Genomic DNA, 20537 nt, shown 5'->3' with positions numbered 1-20537 from the left:
GAAATGGATTTTAACAGATCTTAATGACGCATCTCCCTCCTGCCCCTTCAATTTGCATGCACAGTGACTCTACCAATAGGTCCCTAATTTTAAAACTCTTTTACAGTCTCCTTCTAAGTAAACTCCTAAACCGTGGACTCCCAAGAAATCGGCTGATGGGCGCTGCTGTTGTTTTCCTTCATTCTGCTTAGATCACCTTCAAATGGAAGGTTTAACAAATAATTTGTTCTCCCCACGCGGTCACCCCGCTCTTCTCTCTGCAAAATAAAATCGAACCTCTGTTAAATAAAGATTTAAAGCAAATTATCTATCTTCCCAAATAAAGTTGGTAAATGTGTTCTTCACAGTTATTTTAAATATCAGGTTTAAAATAAACAAGTGACGTACTCGGCAGGATTCGAACCTGCGCAAGGAACCCCCAATGAATTTCAAGCTCATCACCGTAGCCACTCGGCCATAACTACGAACTCTCAATAACCCATACCGAAACTTTATATCACAACAGAATTGTGCACAATGGCCGTGCACACCTATATATAACTCCATGTAGTTGTATCTCTAACTGTGTGCAAAGGGCACATTGCTATGTTTCTGTCTAAGCTTTGCTTTAGGTCTGAGGTCTTAAGAACCAAAGCAGGCTCCACGAATACTTGTCTGCACAAAAAAACAAGCATTTGCAATGCGAAAGGTCTCACATTTGGGAGAGTTAGAGCTATTGGCGTTGCAAATGACAATGTCTTTTACATAGGTTTTGGTTTTCCTTGGGAAAATTGTATGTGTCCACGTTGTGTTTTGGGGCACTTCCTGTCGCAGGCGCTAGGCCTACCCACACAAGTGCGGTACCATTTTTATCGGGAGACTTGAGGAAACATAGAATAGCAAAACAAGTGATACTGCCCCTTGTCTTTATCTACATTTTTTCCTTCCAAATATAAGACAGTGTGTAAAAAAGACGTCTACATGAGAAATGCCCTTTAATTCGCATGCTAGTGTGGGCACCCCAGAATTCAGAGATGTGCAAATAACCACTGCTCCTCAACACCTTATCTTGTGCCCATTTTGGAAATAGAAAGGTTTTCTTGATACCTATTTTTCACTCTTTATACTTCGGCAAATTAATTGCTGTATACCCGGTATAGAAAGAAAACCCACTGCAAGGTGCAGCTCATTTATTTTCTCTGGATACCTAGGGTTCTTGATGAACCTACAAGCCCAATATATCCCCGCAACCAGAAGAGTCCAGCAGACGTAACAGTATATTGCTTTCAAAATTCTGACATTGCAGAAAAAAGTTACAGAGTAAAACGTAGAGAAAAATGGCTGTTTTTTTCACCTCAATTTCAATATTTTTTTTTAGTTCAGTTGTTATTTTCTGTAGGAAACCCTTGTAAGATCTACACAAGTTACCCATTGCTGAATTCAGAATGTTGTCTTCTTTTCACAAATGTTTAGGTTACTGGGATCCAGCATTGGTTTCACACCCATTTCTGTCACTGACTGGAAGGAGGCTAAAAGCACACAAAATCGTAAAAATGGGGTATGTCCCAGTAAAATGCCAAAATTGAGTTGAAAAATTGGGTTTTCTGATTCAAGTCTGCCTGTCCCTGAAAGCTGGGAAGCTGGTGATTTTAGCACTGCAAACCCTTTGTGGATGCCAATTTCAGGGACAAAAACCACAAGCCTTCTTCTCCAGCCCTTTTTTCCATTTATTTTTAAAAAAATAAATTTTTACTGTATTTTGGCTAATTTCTTGGTCTCCTTCAGGGGAACCCACAAAGTCTGGGTACCTCTAGAATCCCTAGGATGTTGCAAAAAAAAGGACACAAATTTGGCGTGGGTAGCTTATGTGGACAAAAATGTATGATGGCCTAAGCGCGTCCTGCCCCAAATAGCCAACAAAAATGCCTGGCACCTGAGGGGGAAAAGGCCTGGCAGCGAAGGGGTTAAAATGCACTATTTTATTCCAATTTCTTCACTTAGCTTCAGATGAACTATTGTTCCCTCCCACCCCCTCCTTTCAAAGTGCACCAGCCACCACTGCCTGGGGTGTGACAGATTGTTTTCGATTGCAGTATGGCAGATTTTTTTACATTGCAGTGTGGTAGTTTGTTTTGGATTGGAGTGCAGAAGATTGCAGTGGGGTAGATTGTTTTGAATTGGAGTAGGGGAGATTGTTTTGAAGTGGAGTCGGGCAGATTGGAGTGGGTCAGATTGTTTTGGATCGGAGTAGGACAGATTGTTTTGGAGTGGTGCAGATTGTTTTTTATTAGAGTGGGGCAAATTGGAGTGAGACAGATTTGATAGGGGTGGCTGGAGAGGGTTGGAGTGGGATGAGTTAGAGTGGATTGGATTCGGGTGAGTGATTTGGACTGGAGTGAGGTGGATTAGTGTGGGTGAAGTGGTCTGGATGGGGGTGGATTGTAGTGGGGCAGATTGGAGTGGGGTGGATTGAAGTGTACCGCAGGATTATGTGTCAAAGCATAATTTCAGAATTTACACATAATAAAGAAACACTGTTGTTTTGCAATATTTTAAACAAGCTAATCGTCATCTTTTGAGAAGAGCGCCCACGAACAAAAACAAAAGAAAACATGCGTGGAACGTGGGAAAAGACGATTTGGCAAAATAAAAGAAAGTTCGATTTAAATTTAAAACTTAACAGTTTTGGTTGACCTGCTGGTCATGTTTTTGCCAGTCACAAGCCTTCTGTTTGCAGGGCACTAGAAGGTAAAAGGAAAAAATAGTACCTTGATCAGGTGGGGAGCAGCGGTCAGGCACTGATTAAGCTGAATCAATCAACGCTTGGTCGCTGCTCTACAGAGAGGAACGGAAATTATGCAAGACATGCCTTGATGAATTAGGAAACTGTAAAGAAGAGTGCCACATAAATAAAAAAATGGTGAGAGACATGCGGGCTCCAAGCCCTTTACTGAATACTACAGAGTCTATCAAGCGAGACCCTAAAAAGGTCAGTTAGTTAAAATAAACAAACATTGTTACTTCTAAATATCAATATTCCAAGGACGCTTACATGGTCGTCAAGCAAAAAGTTCCTAGTGCATGGAGGGCCTTATGGTAGTTCTGAAGAGAGGCAAAGGACTTGGTCAGAGGGTGGCCTTGTTGGTGTGGTAGGGAGGCAATACCTCAAACGTTATTACTGGGGTAGGGGAGCTTCCAATTCGGAGTAATGAAAATTATCACAAAGCAATCAAGTAATTCCACATCAAAATAACAAGCGTGCGGGCTGACAACCATGCTCTCAGCATCAACGAGCGCAGAGTGAAGTGAATTTTACCATCCTCTGTGCATTTTTATTGCGAGGCTCATTTACATTTGACTTGGCGCGCAGAACGAGTGAGAACCCGGTCAATAGAAACAAAAATCATCTATTTAAAAAGTTTAGTTTCACGTGGGCCTGTTGTCCTTACTTCTTTCAGAATAGCTTTTGAACCTCTGTCCTGTGTGTGTCTGTGACTGTCACGTGAAAGGCAGTCAGAGCATCCAGGTGGGCCCCATGTCACCTGGGGCACCGCCCACCGGTGCTGGAGTTTTAAACAGCACCGGGTTGCATTTTGGGACTTGTGCCTTTTCAATGTGAGCTCAAAGACCGGGAAGTGTGGAATTCTGTTGGCTAAAAAATATTAACAGCGGAATGTGAATAGGCCACACAAGACATGACGTCACTGGAAAGCTAAACAGTATGTTGGGGAGACTGGGTGCGGCAATAGCGCTGATGTCATGAATACGTGCAACTCCTCGGTTATTTTTGAATGAACTGCTCATTCATTAGATCCCACCCTAAGAAATGAGCCCACCAGTATGAACACTTGTTTCATTTGAAAATGATGGAGTCACATTGCCTATGTAGAGCAGGTGCTTATACCTTGGTTGGAAGTCATTGCTCGGAGAGTGTTGTCTTTTAAGGTGATTGCACTAGGTCCGAGCAGGTGGGAGAAGACTTGTGCAGTGACTGAGTAAGAGAGATAACCTTCAATTACCACATCACCCTCCCGACATTGTAATCATGTCCTTTAAACGGTTTATCGACTCGACTTTCCACACTGAGTGCCAAGACGCAGGGTTTCGGTGCTCATGAAGTGCACAGACACACAGAAAGCTGAAGGTAGCGTGGCCGAGCGGTCTAAGGCGCTGGATTTAGGCTCCAGTCTCTTTGGAGGCGTGGGTTCGAATCCCACCGCTGCCAGAGATGGATTTTAACAGATCTTAATGACGCATCTCCCTCCTGCCCCTTCAATTTGCATGCACAGTGACTCTACCAATAGGTCCCTAATTTTAAAACTCTTTTACAGTCTCCTTCTAAGTAAACTCCTAAACCGTGGACTCCCAAGAAATCGGCTGATGGGCGCTGCTGTTGTTTTCCTTCATTCTGCTTAGATCACCTTCAAATGGAAGGTTTAACAAATAATTTGTTCTCCCCACGCGGTCACCCCGCTCTTCTCTCTGCAAAATAAAATCGAACCTCTGTTAAATAAAGATTTAAAGCAAATTATCTATCTTCCCAAATAAAGTTGGTAAATGTGTTCTTCACAGTTATTTTAAATATCAGGTTTAAAATAAACAAGTGACGTACTCGGCAGGATTCGAACCTGCGCAAGGAACCCCCAATGAATTTCAAGCTCATCACCTTAGCCACTCGGCCATAACTACGAACTCTCAATAACCCATACCGAAACTTTATATCACAACAGAATTGTGCACAATGGCCGTGCACACCTATATATAACTCCATGTAGTTGTATCTCTAACTGTGTGCAAAGGGCACATTGCTATGTTTCTGTCTAAGCTTTGCTTTAGGTCTGAGGTCTTAAGAACCAAAGCAGGCTCCACGAATACTTGTCTGCACAAAAAAACAAGCATTTGCAATGCGAAAGGTCTCACATTTGGGAGAGTTAGAGCTATTGGCGTTGCAAATGACAATGTCTTTTACCTAGGTTTTGGTTTTCCTTGGGAAAATTGTATGTGTCCACGTTGTGTTTTGGGGCACTTCCTGTCGCGGGCGGTAGGCCTACCCACACAAGTGCGGTACCATTTTTATCGGGAGACTTGAGGAAACATAGAATAGCAAAACAAGTGTTACTGCCCCTTGTCTTTATCTACATTTTTTCCTTCCAAATATAAGACAGTGTGTAAAAAAGACATCTACATGAGAAATGCCCTTTAATTCGCATGCTAGTGTGGGCACCCCAGAATTCAGAGATGTGCAAATAACCACTGCTCCTCAACACCTTATCTTGTGCCCATTTTGGAAATAGAAAGGTTTTCTTGATACCTATTTTTCACTCTTTATACTTCGGCAAATTAATTGCTGTATACCCGGTATAGAAAGAAAACCCACTGCAAGGTGCAGCTCATTTATTTTCTCTGGATACCTAGGGTTCTTGATGAACCTACAAGCCCAATATATCCCCGCAACCAGAAGAGTCCAGCAGACGTAACGGTATATTGCTTTCAAAATTCTGACATTGCAGAAAAAAGTTACAGAGTAAAACGTAGAGAAAAATGGCTGTTTTTTTCACCTCAATTTCAATTTTTTTTTTTAGTTCAGTTGTTATTTTCTGTAGGAAACCGTTGTAAGATCTACACAAGTTACCCATTGCTGAATTCAGAATGTTGTCTTCTTTTCACAAATGTTTAGGTTACTGGGATCCAGCATTGGTTTCACACCCATTTCTGTCACTGACTGGAAGGAGGCTAAAAGCACACAAAATCGTAAAAATGGGGTATGTCCCAGTAAAATGCCAAAATTGAGTTGAAAAATTGGGTTTTCTGATTCAAGTCTGCCTGTCCCTGAAAGCTGGGATGCTGGTGATTTTAGCACTGCAAACCCTTTGTGGATGCCAATTTCAGGGACAAAAACCACAAGCCTTCTTCTCCAGCCCTTTTTTCCATTTATTTTTTTAAAAATACATTTTTACTGTATTTTGGCTAATTTCTTGGTCTCCTTCAGGGGAACCCACAAAGTCTGGGTACCTCTAGAATCCCTAGGATGTTGCAAAAAAAGGACACAAATTTGGCGTGGGTAGCTTATGTGGACAAAAATGTATGATGGCCTAAGCGCGTCCTGCCCCAAATAGCCAACAAAAATGCCTGGCACCTGAGGGGGAAAAGGCCTGGCAGCGAAGGGGTTAAAATGCACTATTTTATTCCAATTTCTTCACTTAGCTTCAGATTAACTATTGTTCCCTCCCACCCCCTCCTTTCAAAGTGCACCAGCCACCATTGCCTGGGGTGGGACAGATTGTTTTCGATTGCAGTATGGCAGATTGTTTTGGATTGCAGTGTGGTAGTTTGTTTTGGATTGGAGTGCAGAAGATTGCAGTGGGGTAGATTGTTTTGAATTGGAGTAGGGGAGATTGTTTTGAAGTGGAGTCGGGCAGATTGGAGTGGGTCAGATTGTTTTGGATCGGAGTAGGACAGATTGTTTTGGAGTGGTGCAGATTGTTTTTTATTAGAGTGGGGCAAATTGGAGTGAGACAGATTTGATAGGGGTGGCTGGAGAGGGTTGGAGTGGGATGAGTTAGAGTGGATTGGATTCGGGTGAGTGATTTGGACTGGAGTGAGGTGGATTAGTGTGGGTGAAGTGGTCTGGATGGGGGTGGATTGTAGTGGGGCAGATTGGAGTGGGGTGGATTGAAGTATTCCGCAGGATTATGTGTCAAAGCATAATTTCAGAATTTACACATAATAAAGAAACACTGTTGTTTTGCAATATCTTAAACAAGCTAATCGTCATCTTTTGAGAAGAGCGCCCACGAACAAAAACAAAAGAAAACATGCGTGGAACGTGGGAAAAGACGATTTGGCAAAATAAAAGAAAGTTCGATTTAAATTTAAAACTTAACAGTTTTGGTTGACCTGCTGGTCATGTTTTTGCCAGTCACAAGCCTTCTGTTTGCAGGGCACTAGAAGGTAAAAGGAAAAAATAGTACCTTGATCAGGTGGGGAGCAGCGGTCAGGCACTGATTAAGCTGAATCAATCAACGCTTGGTCGCTGCTCTACAGAGAGGAACGGAAATGATGCAAGACATGCCTTGATGAATTAAGAAACTGTAAAGAAGAGTGCCACATAAATAAAAAAATGGTGAGAGACATGCGGGCTCCAAGCACTTTACTGAATACTACAGAGTCTATCAAGCGAGACCCTAAAAAGGTCAGTAAGTTAAAATAAACAAACATTGTTACTTCTAAATATCAATATTCCAAGGACGCCTACATGGTCGTCAAGCAAAAAGTTCCTAGTGCATGGAGGGCCTTATGGTAGTTCTGAAGAGAGGCAAAGGACTTGGTCAGAGGGTGGCCTTGTTGGTGTGGTAGGGAGGTAATACCTCAAACGTTATTACTGGGGTAGGGGAGCTTCCAATTCGGAGTAATGAAAATTATCACAAAGCAATCAAGTAATTCCACATCAAAATAACAAGCGTGCGGGCTGACAACCATGCTCTCAGCATCAACGAGCGCAGAGTGAAGTGAATTTTACCATCCTCTGTGCATTTTTATTGCGAGGCTCATTTACATTTGACTTGGCGCGCAGAACGAGTGAGAACCCGGTCAATAGAAACAAAAATCATCTATTTAAAAAGTTTAGTTTCACGTGGGCCTGTTGTGCTTACTTCTTTCAGAATAGCTTTTGAACCTCTGTCCTGTGTGTGTCTGTGACTGTCACGTGAAAGGCAGTCAGAGCATCCAGGTGGGCCCCATGTCACCTGGGGCACCGCCCACCAGTGCTGGAGTTTTAAACAGCACCAGGTTGCATTTTGGGACTTGTGCCTTTTCAATGTGAGCTCAAAGACCGGGAAGTGTGGAATTCTGTTGGCTAAAAAATATTAACAGCGGAATGTGAATAGGCCACACAAGACATGACGTCACTGGAAAGCTAAACAGTATGTTGGGGAGACTGGGTGCGGCAATAGCGCTGATGTAATGAATACGTGCAACTCCTCGGTTATTTTTGAATGAACTGCTCATTCATTAGATCCCACCCTAAGAAATGAGCCCACCAGTATGAACACTTGTTTCATTAGAAAATGATGGAGTCACATTGCCTATGTAGAGCAGGTGCTTATACCTTGGTTGGAAGTCATTGCTCGGAGAGTGTTGTCTTTTAAGGTGATTGCACTAGGTCCGAGCAGGTGGGAGAAGACTTGTGCAGTGACTGAGTAAGAGAGATAACCTTCAATTACCACATCACCCTCCCGACATTGTAATCATGTCCTTTAAACGGTTTATCGACTCGACTTTCCACACTGAGTGCCAAGACGCAGGGTTTCGGTGCTCATGAAGTGCACAGACACTCAGAAAACTGAAGGTAGCGTGGCCGAGCGGTCTAAGGCGCTGGATTTAGGCTCCAGTCTCTTTGGAGGCGTGGGTTCGAATCCCATCGCTGCCAGAGATGGATTTTAACAGATCTTAATGACGCATCTCCCTCCTGCCCCTTCAATTTGCATGCACAGTGACTCTACCAATAGGTCCCTAATTTTAAAACTCTTTTACAGTCTCCTTCTAAGTAAACTCCTAAACCGTGGACTCCCAAGAAATCGGCTGATGGGCGCTGCTGTTGTTTTCCTTCATTCTGCTTAGATCACCTTCAAATGGAAGGTTTAACAAATAATTTGTTCTCCCCACGCGGTCACCCCGCTCTTCTCTCTGCAAAATAAAATCGAACCTCTGTTAAATAAAGATTTAAAGCAAATTATCTATCTTCCCAAATAAAGTTGGTAAATGTGTTCTTCACAGTTATTTTAAATATCAGGTTTAAAATAAACAAGTGACGTACTCGGCAGGATTCGAACCTGCGCAAGGAACCCCCAATGAATTTCAAGCTCATCACCTTAGCCACTCGGCCATAACTACGAACTCTCAATAACCCATACCGAAACTTTATATCACAACAGAATTGTGCACAATGGCCGTGCACACCTATATATAACTCCATGTAGTTGTATCTCTAACTGTGTGCAAAGGGCACATTGCTATGTTTCTGTCTAAGCTTTGCTTTAGGTCTGAGGTCTTAAGAACCAAAGCAGGCTCCACGAATACTTGTCTGCACAAAAAAACAAGCATTTGCAATGCGAAAGGTCTCACATTTGGGAGAGTTAGAGCTATTGGCGTTGCAAATGACAATGTCTTTTACATAGGTTTTGGTTTTCCTTGGGAAAATTGTATGTGTCCACGTTGTGTTTTGGGGCACTTCCTGTCGCAGGCGCTAGGCCTACCCACACAAGTGCGGTACCATTTTTATCGGGAGACTTGAGGAAACATAGAATAGCAAAACAAGTGATACTGCCCCTTGTCTTTATCTACATTTTTTCCTTCCAAATATAAGACAGTGTGTAAAAAAGACGTCTACATGAGAAATGCCCTTTAATTGGCATGCTAGTGTGGGCACCCCAGAATTCAGAGATGTGCAAATAACCACTGCTCCTCAACACCTTATCTTGTGCCCATTTTGGAAATAGAAAGGTTTTCTTGATACCTATTTTTCACTCTTTATACTTCGGCAAATTAATTGCTGTATACCCGGTATAGAAAGAAAACCCACTGCAAGGTGCAGCTCATTAATTTTCTCTGGATACCTAGGGTTCTTGATGAACCTACAAGCCCAATATATCCCCGCAACCAGAAGAGTCCAGCAGACGTAACAGTATATTGCTTTCAAAATTCTGACATTGCAGAAAAAAGTTACAGAGTAAAACGTAGAGAAAAATGGCTGTTTTTTTCACCTCAATTTCAATATTTTTTTTTAGTTCAGTTGTTATTTTCTGTAGGAAACCCTTGTAAGATCTACACAAGTTACCCATTGCTGAATTCAGAATGTTGTCTTCTTTTCACAAATGTTTAGGTTACTGGGATCCAGCATTGGTTTCACACCCATTTCTGTCACTGACTGGAAGGAGGCTAAAAGCACACAAAATCGTAAAAATGGGGTATGTCCCAGTAAAATGCCAAAATTGAGTTGAAAAATTGGGTTTTCTGATTCAAGTCTGCCTGTCCCTGAAAGCTGGGAAGCTGGTGATTTTAGCACTGCAAACCCTTTGTGGATGCCAATTTCAGGGACAAAAACCACAAGCCTTCTTCTCCAGCCCTTTTTTCCATTTATTTTTAAAAAAATAAATTTTTACTGTATTTTGGCTAATTTCTTGGTCTCCTTCAGGGGAACCCACAAAGTCTGGGTACCTCTAGAATCCCTAGGATGTTGCAAAAAAAAGGACACAAATTTGGCGTGGGTAGCTTATGTGGACAAAAATGTATGATGGCCTAAGCGCGTCCTGCCCCAAATAGCCAACAAAAATGCCTGGCACCTGAGGGGGAAAAGGCCTGGCAGCGAAGGGGTTAAAATGCACTATTTTATTCCAATTTCTTCACTTAGCTTCAGATGAACTATTGTTCCCTCCCACCCCCTCCTTTCAAAGTGCACCAGCCACCACTGCCTGGGGTGTGACAGATTGTTTTCGATTGCAGTATGGCAGATTTTTTTACATTGCAGTGTGGTAGTTTGTTTTGGATTGGAGTGCAGAAGATTGCAGTGGGGTAGATTGTTTTGAATTGGAGTAGGGGAGATTGTTTTGAAGTGGAGTCGGGCAGATTGGAGTGGGTCAGATTGTTTTGGATCGGAGTAGGACAGATTGTTTTGGAGTGGTGCAGATTGTTTTTTATTAGAGTGGGGCAAATTGGAGTGAGACAGATTTGATAGGGGTGGCTGGAGAGGGTTGGAGTGGGATGAGTTAGAGTGGATTGGATTCGGGTGAGTGATTTGGACTGGAGTGAGGTGGATTAGTGTGGGTGAAGTGGTCTGGATGGGGGTGGATTGTAGTGGGGCAGATTGGAGTGGGGTGGATTGAAGTGTACCGCAGGATTATGTGTCAAAGCATAATTTCAGAATTTACACATAATAAAGAAACACTGTTGTTTTGCAATATTTTAAACAAGCTAATCGTCATCTTTTGAGAAGAGCGCCCACGAACAAAAACAAAAGAAAACATGCGTGGAACGTGGGAAAAGACGATTTGGCAAAATAAAAGAAAGTTCGATTTAAATTTAAAACTTAACAGTTTTGGTTGACCTGCTGGTCATGTTTTTGCCAGTCACAAGCCTTCTGTTTGCAGGGCACTAGAAGGTAAAAGGAAAAAATAGTACCTTGATCAGGTGGGGAGCAGCGGTCAGGCACTGATTAAGCTGAATCAATCAACGCTTGGTCGCTGCTCTACAGAGAGGAACGGAAATTATGCAAGACATGCCTTGATGAATTAGGAAACTGTAAAGAAGAGTGCCACATAAATAAAAAAATGGTGAGAGACATGCGGGCTCCAAGCCCTTTACTGAATACTACAGAGTCTATCAAGCGAGACCCTAAAAAGGTCAGTTAGTTAAAATAAACAAACATTGTTACTTCTAAATATCAATATTCCAAGGACGCTTACATGGTCGTCAAGCAAAAAGTTCCTAGTGCATGGAGGGCCTTATGGTAGTTCTGAAGAGAGGCAAAGGACTTGGTCAGAGGGTGGCCTTGTTGGTGTGGTAGGGAGGCAATACCTCAAACGTTATTACTGGGGTAGGGGAGCTTCCAATTCGGAGTAATAAAAATTATCACAAAGCAATCAAGTAATTCCACATCAAAATAACAAGCGTGCGGGCTGACAACCATGCTCTCAGCATCAACGAGCGCAGAGTGAAGTGAATTTTACCATCCTCTGTGCATTTTTATTGCGAGGCTCATTTACATTTGACTTGGCGCGCAGAACGAGTGAGAACCCGGTCAATAGAAACAAAAATCATCTATTTAAAAAGTTTAGTTTCACGTGGGCCTGTTGTGCTTACTTCTTTCAGAATAGCTTTTGAACCTCTGTCCTGTGTGTGTCTGTGACTGTCACGTGAAAGGCAGTCAGAGCATCCAGGTGGGCCCCATGTCACCTGGGGCACCGCCCACCAGTGCTGGAGTTTTAAACAGCACCCGGTTGCATTTTGGGACTTGTGCCTTTTCAATGTGAGCTCAAAGACCGGGAAGTGTGGAATTCTGTTGGCTAAAAAATATTAACAGCGGAATGTGAATAGGCCACACAAGACATGACGTCACTGGAAAGCTAAATTGTATGTTGGGGAGACTGGGTGCGGCAATAGGGCTGATGTCATGAATACGTGCAACTCCTCGGTTATTTTTGAATGAACTGCTCATTCATTAGATCCCACCCTAAGAAATGAGCCCACCAGTATGAACACTTGTTTCATTAGAAAATGATGGAGTCACATTGCCTATGTAGAGCAGGTGCTTATATCTTGGTTGGAAGTCATTGCTCGGAGAGTGTTGTCTTTTAAGGTGATTGCACTAGGTCCGAGCAGGTGGGAGAAGACTTGTGCAGTGACTGAGTAAGAGAGATAACCTTCAATTACCACATCACCCTCCCGACATTGTAATCATGTCCTTTAAACGGTTTATCGACTCGACTTTCCACACTGAGTGCCAAGACGCAGGGTTTCGGTGCTCATGAAGTGCACAGACACACAGCAAGCTGAAGGTAGCGTGGCCGAGCGGTCTAAGGCGCTGGATTTAGGCTCCAGTCTCTTTGGAGGCGTGGGTTCGAATCCCACCGCTGCCAGAGATGGATTTTAACAGATCTTAATGACGCATCTCCCTCCTGCCCCTTCAATTTGCATGCACAGTGACTCTACCAATAGGTCCCTAATTTTAAAACTCTTTTACAGTCTCCTTCTAAGTAAACTCCTAAACCGTGGACTCCCAAGAAATCGGCTGATGGGCGCTGCTGTTGTTTTCCTTCATTCTGCTTAGATCACCTTCAAATGGAAGGTTTAACAAATAATTTGTTCTCCCCACGCGGTCACCCCGCTCTTCTCTCTGCAAAATAAAATCGAACCTCTGTTAAATAAAGATTTAAAGCAAATTATCTATCTTCCCAAATAAAGTTGGTAAATGTGTTCTTCACAGTTATTTTAAATATCAGGTTTAAAATAAACAAGTGACGTACTCGGCAGGATTCGAACCTGCGCAAGGAACCCCCAATGAATTTCAAGCTCATCACCTTAGCCACTCGGCCATAACTACGAGCTCTCAATAACCCATACCGAAACTTTATATCACAACAGAATTGTGCACAATGGCCGTGCACACCTATATATAACTCCATGTAGTTGTATCTCTAACTGTGTGCAAAGGGCACATTGCTATGTTTCTGTCTAAGCTTTGCTTTAGGTCTGAGGTCTTAAGAACCAAAGCAGGCTCCACGAATACTTGTCTGCACAAAAAAACAAGCATTTGCAATGCGAAAGGTCTCACATTTGGGAGAGTTAGAGCTATTGGCGTTGCAAATGACAATGTCTTTTACATAGGTTTTGGTTTTCCTTGGGAAAATTGTATGTGTCCACGTTGTGTTTTGGGGCACTTCCTGTCGCAGGCGCTAGGCCTACCCACACAAGTGCGGTACCATTTTTATCGGGAGACTTGAGGAAACATAGAATAGCAAAACAAGTGATGCTGCCCCTTGTCTTTATCTACATTTTTTCCTTCCAAATATAAGACAGTGTGTAAAAAAGACGTCTACATGAGAAATGCCCTTTAATTGGCATGCTAGTGTGGGCACCCCAGAATTCAGAGATGTGCAAATAACCACTGCTCCTCAACACCTTATCTTGTGCCCATTTTGGAAATAGAAAGGTTTTCTTGATACCTATTTTTCACTCTTTATACTTCGGCAAATTAATTGCTGTATACCCGGTATAGAAAGAAAACCCACTGCAAGGTGCAGCTCATTTATTTTCTCTGGATACCTAGGGTTCTTGATGAACCTACAAGCCCAATATATCCCCGCAACCAGAAGAGTCCAGCAGACGTAACAGTATATTGCTTTCAAAATTCTGACATTGCAGAAAAAAGTTACAGAGTAAAACGTAGAGAAAAATGGCTGTTTTTTTCACCTCAATTTCAATATTTTTTTTTAGTTCAGTTGTTATTTTCTGTAGGAAACCCTTGTAAGATCTACACAAGTTACCCATTGCTGAATTCAGAATGTTGTCTTCTTTTCACAAATGTTTAGGTTACTGGGATCCAGCATTGGTTTCACACCCATTTCTGTCACTGACTGGAAGGAGGCTAAAAGCACACAAAATCGTAAAAATGGGGTATGTCCCAGTAAAATGCCAAAATTGAGTTGAAAAATTGGGTTTTCTGATTCAAGTCTGCCTGTCCCTGAAAGCTGGGAAGCTGGTGATTTTAGCACTGCAAACCCTTTGTGGATGCCAATTTCAGGGACAAAAACCACAAGCCTTCTTCTCCAGCCCTTTTTTCCATTTATTTTTAAAAAAATAAATTTTTACTGTATTTTGGCTAATTTCTTGGTCTCCTTCAGGGGAACCCACAAAGTCTGGGTACCTCTAGAATCCCTAGGATGTTGCAAAAAAAAGGACACAAATTTGGCGTGGGTAGCTTATGTGGACAAAAATGTATGATGGCCTAAGCGCGTCCTGCCCCAAATAGCCAACAAAAATGCCTGGCACCTGAGGGGGAAAAGGCCTGGCAGCGAAGGGGTTAAAATGCACTATTTTATTCCAATTTCTTCACTTAGCTTCAGATGAACTATTGTTCCCTCCCACCCCCTCCTTTCAAAGTGCACCAGCCACCACTGCCTGGGGTGTGACAGATTGTTTTCGATTGCAGTATGGCAGATTTTTTTACATTGCAGTGTGGTAGTTTGTTTTGGATTGGAGTGCAGAAGATTGCAGTGGGGTAGATTGTTTTGAATTGGAGTAGGGGAGATTGTTTTGAAGTGGAGTCGGGCAGATTGGAGTGGGTCAGATTGTTTTGGATCGGAGTAGGACAGATTGTTTTGGAGTGGTGCAGATTGTTTTTTATTAGAGTGGGGCAAATTGGAGTGAGACAGATTTGATAGGGGTGGCTGGAGAGGGTTGGAGTGGGATGAGTTAGAGTGGATTGGATTCGGGTGAGTGATTTGGACTGGAGTGAGGTGGATTAGTGTGGGTGAAGTGGTCTGGATGGGGGTGGATTGTAGTGGGGCAGATTGGAGTGGGGTGGATTGAAGTGTACCGCAGGATTATGTGTCAAAGCATAATTTCAGAATTTACACATAATAAAGAAACACTGTTGTTTTGCAATATTTTAAACAAGCTAATCGTCATCTTTTGAGAAGAGCGCCCACGAACAAAAACAAAAGAAAACATGCGTGGAACGTGGGAAAAGACGATTTGGCAAAATAAAAGAAAGTTCGATTTAAATTTAAAACTTAACAGTTTTGGTTGACCTGCTGGTCATGTTTTTGCCAGTCACAAGCCTTCTGTTTGCAGGGCACTAGAAGGTAAAAGGAAAAAATAGTACCTTGATCAGGTGGGGAGCAGCGGTCAGGCACTGATTAAGCTGAATCAATCAACGCTTGGTCGCTGCTCTACAGAGAGGAACGGAAATTATGCAAGACATGCCTTGATGAATTAGGAAACTGTAAAGAAGAGTGCCACATAAATAAAAAAATGGTGAGAGACATGCGGGCTCCAAGCCCTTTACTGAATACTACAGAGTCTATCAAGCGAGACCCTAAAAAGGTCAGTTAGTTAAAATAAACAAACATTGTTACTTCTAAATATCAATATTCCAAGGACGCTTACATGGTCGTCAAGCAAAAAGTTCCTAGTGCATGGAGGGCCTTATGGTAGTTCTGAAGAGAGGCAAAGGACTTGGTCAGAGGGTGGCCTTGTTGGTGTGGTAGGGAGGCAATACCTCAAACATTATTACTGGGGTAGGGGAGCTTCCAATTCGGAGTAATGAAAATTATCACAAAGCAATCAAGTAATTCCTCATCAAAATAACAAGCGTGCGGGCTGACAACCATGCTCTCAGCATCAACGAGCGCAGAGTGAAGTGAATTTTACCATCCTCTGTGCATTTTTATTGCGAGGCTCATTTACATTTGACTTGGCGCGCAGAACGAGTGAGAACCCGGTCAATAGAAACAAAAATCATCTATTTAAAAAGTTTAGTTTCACGTGGGCCTGTTGTCCTTACTTCTTTCAGAATAGCTTTTGAACCTCTGTCCTGTGTGTGTCTGTGACTGTCACGTGAAAGGCAGTCAGAGCATCCAGGTGGGCCCCATGTCACCTGGGGCACCGCCCACCAGTGCTGGAGTTTTAAACAGCACCCGGTTGCATTTTGGGACTTGTGCCTTTTCAATGTGAGCTCAAAGACCGGGAAGTGTGGAATTCTGTTGGCTAAAAAATATTAACAGCGGAATGTGAATAGGCCACACAAGACATGACGTCACTGGAAAGCTAAACAGTATGTTGGGGAGACTGGGTGCGGCAATAGGGCTGATGTCATGAATACGTGCAACTCCTCGGTTATTTTTGAATGAACTGCTCATTCATTAGATCCCACCCTAAGAAATGAGCCCACCAGTATGAACACTTGTTTCATTAGAAAATGATGGAGTCACATTGCCTATGTAGAGCAGGTGCTTATACCTTGGTTGGAAGTCATTGCTCGGAGAGTGTTGTCTTTTAAGGTGATTGCACTAGGTCCGAGCAGGTGGGAGAAGACTTGTGCAGTGACTGAGTAAGAGAGATAACCTTCAATTACCACATCACCCTCCCGACATTGTAATCATGTCCTTTAAACGGTTTATCGACTCGACTTTCCACACAGAGTGCCAAGACGCAGGGTTTCGGTGCTCATGAAGTGCACAGACACACAGAAAACTGAAGGTAGCGTGGCCGAGCGGTCTAAGGCGCTGGATTTAGGCTCCAGTCTCTTTGGAGGCGTGGGTTCGAATCCCACCGCTGCCAGAAATGGATTTTAACAGATCTTAATGACGCATCTCCCTCCTGCCCCTTCAATTTGCATGCACAGTGACTCTACCAATAGGTCCCTAATTTTAAAACTCTTTTACAGTCTCCTTCTAAGTAAACTCCTAAACCGTGGACTCCCAAGAAATCGGCTGATGGGCGCTGCTGTTGTTTTCCTTCATTCTGCTTAGATCACCTTCAAATGGAAGGTTTAACAAATAATTTGTTCTCCCCACGCGGTCACCCCGCTCTTCTCTCTGCAAAATAAAATCGAACCTCTGTTAAATAAAGATTTAAAGCAAATTATCTATCTTCCCAAATAAAGTTGGTAAATGTGTTCTTCACAGTTATTTTAAATATCAGGTTTAAAATAAACAAGTGACGTACTCGGCAGGATTCGAACCTGCGCAAGGAACCCCCAATGAATTTCAAGCTCATCACCGTAGCCACTCGGCCATAACTACGAACTCTCAATAACCCATACCGAAACTTTATATCACAACAGAATTGTGCACAATGGCCGTGCACACCTATATATAACTCCATGTAGTTGTATCTCTAACTGTGTGCAAAGGGCACATTGCTATGTTTCTGTCTAAGCTTTGCTTTAGGTCTGAGGTCTTAAGAACCAAAGCAGGCTCCACGAATACTTGTCTGCACAAAAAAACAAGCATTTGCAATGCGAAAGGTCTCACATTTGGGAGAGTTAGAGCTATTGGCGTTGCAAATGACAATGTCTTTTACATAGGTTTTGGTTTTCCTTGGGAAAATTGTATGTGTCCACGTTGTGTTTTGGGGCACTTCCTGTCGCAGGCGCTAGGCCTACCCACACAAGTGCGGTACCATTTTTATCGGGAGACTTGAGGAAACATAGAATAGCAAAACAAGTGATACTGCCCCTTGTCTTTATCTACATTTTTTCCTTCCAAATATAAGACAGTGTGTAAAAAAGACGTCTACATGAGAAATGCCCTTTAATTCGCATGCTAGTGTGGGCACCCCAGAATTCAGAGATGTGCAAATAACCACTGCTCCTCAACACCTTATCTTGTGCCCATTTTGGAAATAGAAAGGTTTTCTTGATACCTATTTTTCACTCTTTATACTTCGGCAAATTAATTGCTGTATACCCGGTATAGAAAGAAAACCCACTGCAAGGTGCAGCTCATTTATTTTCTCTGGATACCTAGGGTTCTTGATGAACCTACAAGCCCAATATATCCCCGCAACCAGAAGAGTCCAGCAGACGTAACAGTATATTGCTTTCAAAATTCTGACATTGCAGAAAAAAGTTACAGAGTAAAACGTAGAGAAAAATGGCTGTTTTTTTCACCTCAATTTCAATATTTTTTTTTAGTTCAGTTGTTATTTTCTGTAGGAAACCCTTGTAAGATCTACACAAGTTACCCATTGCTGAATTCAGAATGTTGTCTTCTTTTCACAAATGTTTAGGTTACTGGGATCCAGCATTGGTTTCACACCCATTTCTGTCACTGACTGGAAGGAGGCTAAAAGCACACAAAATCGTAAAAATGGGGTATGTCCCAGTAAAATGCCAAAATTGAGTTGAAAAATTGGGTTTTCTGATTCAAGTCTGCCTGTCCCTGAAAGCTGGGAAGCTGGTGATTTTAGCACTGCAAACCCTTTGTGGATGCCAATTTCAGGGACAAAAACCACAAGCCTTCTTCTCCAGCCCTTTTTTCCATTTATTTTTAAAAAAATAAATTTTTACTGTATTTTGGCTAATTTCTTGGTCTCCTTCAGGGGAACCCACAAAGTCTGGGTACCTCTAGAATCCCTAGGATGTTGCAAAAAAAAGGACACAAATTTGGCGTGGGTAGCTTATGTGGACAAAAATGTATGATGGCCTAAGCGCGTCCTGCCCCAAATAGCCAACAAAAATGCCTGGCACCTGAGGGGGAAAAGGCCTGGCAGCGAAGGGGTTAAAATGCACTATTTTATTCCAATTTCTTCACTTAGCTTCAGATGAACTATTGTTCCCTCCCACCCCCTCCTTTCAAAGTGCACCAGCCACCACTGCCTGGGGTGTGACAGATTGTTTTCGATTGCAGTATGGCAGATTTTTTTACATTGCAGTGTGGTAGTTTGTTTTGGATTGGAGTGCAGAAGATTGCAGTGGGGTAGATTGTTTTGAATTGGAGTAGGGGAGATTGTTTTGAAGTGGAGTCGGGCAGATTGGAGTGGGTCAGATTGTTTTGGATCGGAGTAGGACAGATTGTTTTGGAGTGGTGCAGATTGTTTTTTATTAGAGTGGGGCAAATTGGAGTGAGACAGATTTGATAGGGGTGGCTGGAGAGGGTTGGAGTGGGATGAGTTAGAGTGGATTGGATTCGGGTGAGTGATTTGGACTGGAGTGAGGTGGATTAGTGTGGGTGAAGTGGTCTGGATGGGGGTGGATTGTAGTGGGGCAGATTGGAGTGGGGTGGATTGAAGTGTACCGCAGGATTATGTGTCAAAGCATAATTTCAGAATTTACACATAATAAAGAAACACTGTTGTTTTGCAATATTTTAAACAAGCTAATCGTCATCTTTTGAGAAGAGCGCCCACGAACAAAAACAAAAGAAAACATGCGTGGAACGTGGGAAAAGACGATTTGGCAAAATAAAAGAAAGTTCGATTTAAATTTAAAACTTAACAGTTTTGGTTGACCTGCTGGTCATGTTTTTGCCAGTCACAAGCCTTCTGTTTGCAGGGCACTAGAAGGTAAAAGGAAAAAATAGTACCTTGATCAGGTGGGGAGCAGCGGTCAGGCACTGATTAAGCTGAATCAATCAACGCTTGGTCGCTGCTCTACAGAGAGGAACGGAAATTATGCAAGACATGCCTTGATGAATTAGGAAACTGTAAAGAAGAGTGCCACATAAATAAAAAAATGGTGAGAGACATGCGGGCTCCAAGCCCTTTACTGAATACTACAGAGTCTATCAAGCGAGACCCTAAAAAGGTCAGTTAGTTAAAATAAACAAACATTGTTACTTCTAAATATCAATATTCCAAGGACGCTTACATGGTCGTCAAGCAAAAAGTTCCTAGTGCATGGAGGGCCTTATGGTAGTTCTGAAGAGAGGCAAAGGACTTGGTCAGAGGGTGGCCTTGTTGGTGTGGTAGGGAGGAAATACCTCAAACGTTATTACTGGGGTAGGGGAGCTTCCAATTCGGAGTAATGAAAATTATCACAAAGCAATCAAGTAATTCCACATCAAAATAACAAGCGTGCGGGCTGACAACCATGCTCTCAGCATCAACGAGCGCAGAGTGAAGTGAATTTTACCATCCTCTGTGCATTTTTATTGCGAGGCTCATTTACATTTGACTTGGCGCGCAGAACGAGTGAGAACCCGGTCAATAGAAACAAAAATCATCTATTTAAAAAGTTTAGTTTCACGTGGGCCTGTTGTCCTTACTTCTTTCAGAATAGCTTTTGAACCTCTGTCCTGTGTGTGTCTGTGACTGTCACGTGAAAGGCAGTCAGAGCATCCAGGTGGGCCCCATGTCACCTGGGGCACCGCCCACCAGTGCTGGAGTTTTAAACAGCACCCGGTTGCATTTTGGGACTTGTGCCTTTTCAATGTGAGCTCAAAGACCGGGAAGTGTGGAATTCTGTTGGCTAAAAAATATTAACAGCGGAATGTGAATAGGCCACACAAGACATGACGTCACTGGAAAGCTAAACAGTATGTTGGGGAGACTGGGTGCGG

General features: G+C 42.7%; 4 non-coding genes across 4 annotated transcripts; all 4 read left to right on the top strand.

Annotated features, from left to right (window-relative positions):
- Positions 1-4122: 4122 nt before the first annotated feature.
- On the top strand, positions 4123-4204 carry TRNAL-UAG (transfer RNA leucine (anticodon UAG)). The gene has a single exon. It is a non-coding gene; the product is annotated as a tRNA-Leu (tRNA).
- A 4121-nt stretch (positions 4205-8325) lies between these two features.
- TRNAL-UAG (transfer RNA leucine (anticodon UAG)) lies at positions 8326-8407 on the top strand. Its single transcript has one exon. It is a non-coding gene; the product is annotated as a tRNA-Leu (tRNA).
- A 4122-nt stretch (positions 8408-12529) lies between these two features.
- TRNAL-UAG (transfer RNA leucine (anticodon UAG)) lies at positions 12530-12611 on the top strand. Its single transcript has one exon. It is a non-coding gene; the product is annotated as a tRNA-Leu (tRNA).
- Positions 12612-16733: 4122 nt separating this feature from the next.
- Positions 16734-16815, top strand: TRNAL-UAG (transfer RNA leucine (anticodon UAG)). The gene has a single exon. It is a non-coding gene; the product is annotated as a tRNA-Leu (tRNA).
- The last annotated feature ends 3722 nt before the right edge of the window (positions 16816-20537 follow it).

The sequence above is a fragment of the Pleurodeles waltl genome, chromosome 12 (assembly GCF_031143425.1).
Source record: "Pleurodeles waltl isolate 20211129_DDA chromosome 12, aPleWal1.hap1.20221129, whole genome shotgun sequence".
Classification (NCBI taxonomy): Eukaryota; Metazoa; Chordata; class Amphibia; order Caudata; family Salamandridae; genus Pleurodeles; species Pleurodeles waltl.
The sequence above is the reverse complement of the archived record's forward strand: the minus strand, read 5'-3'. Positions and strand labels throughout refer to the sequence as shown.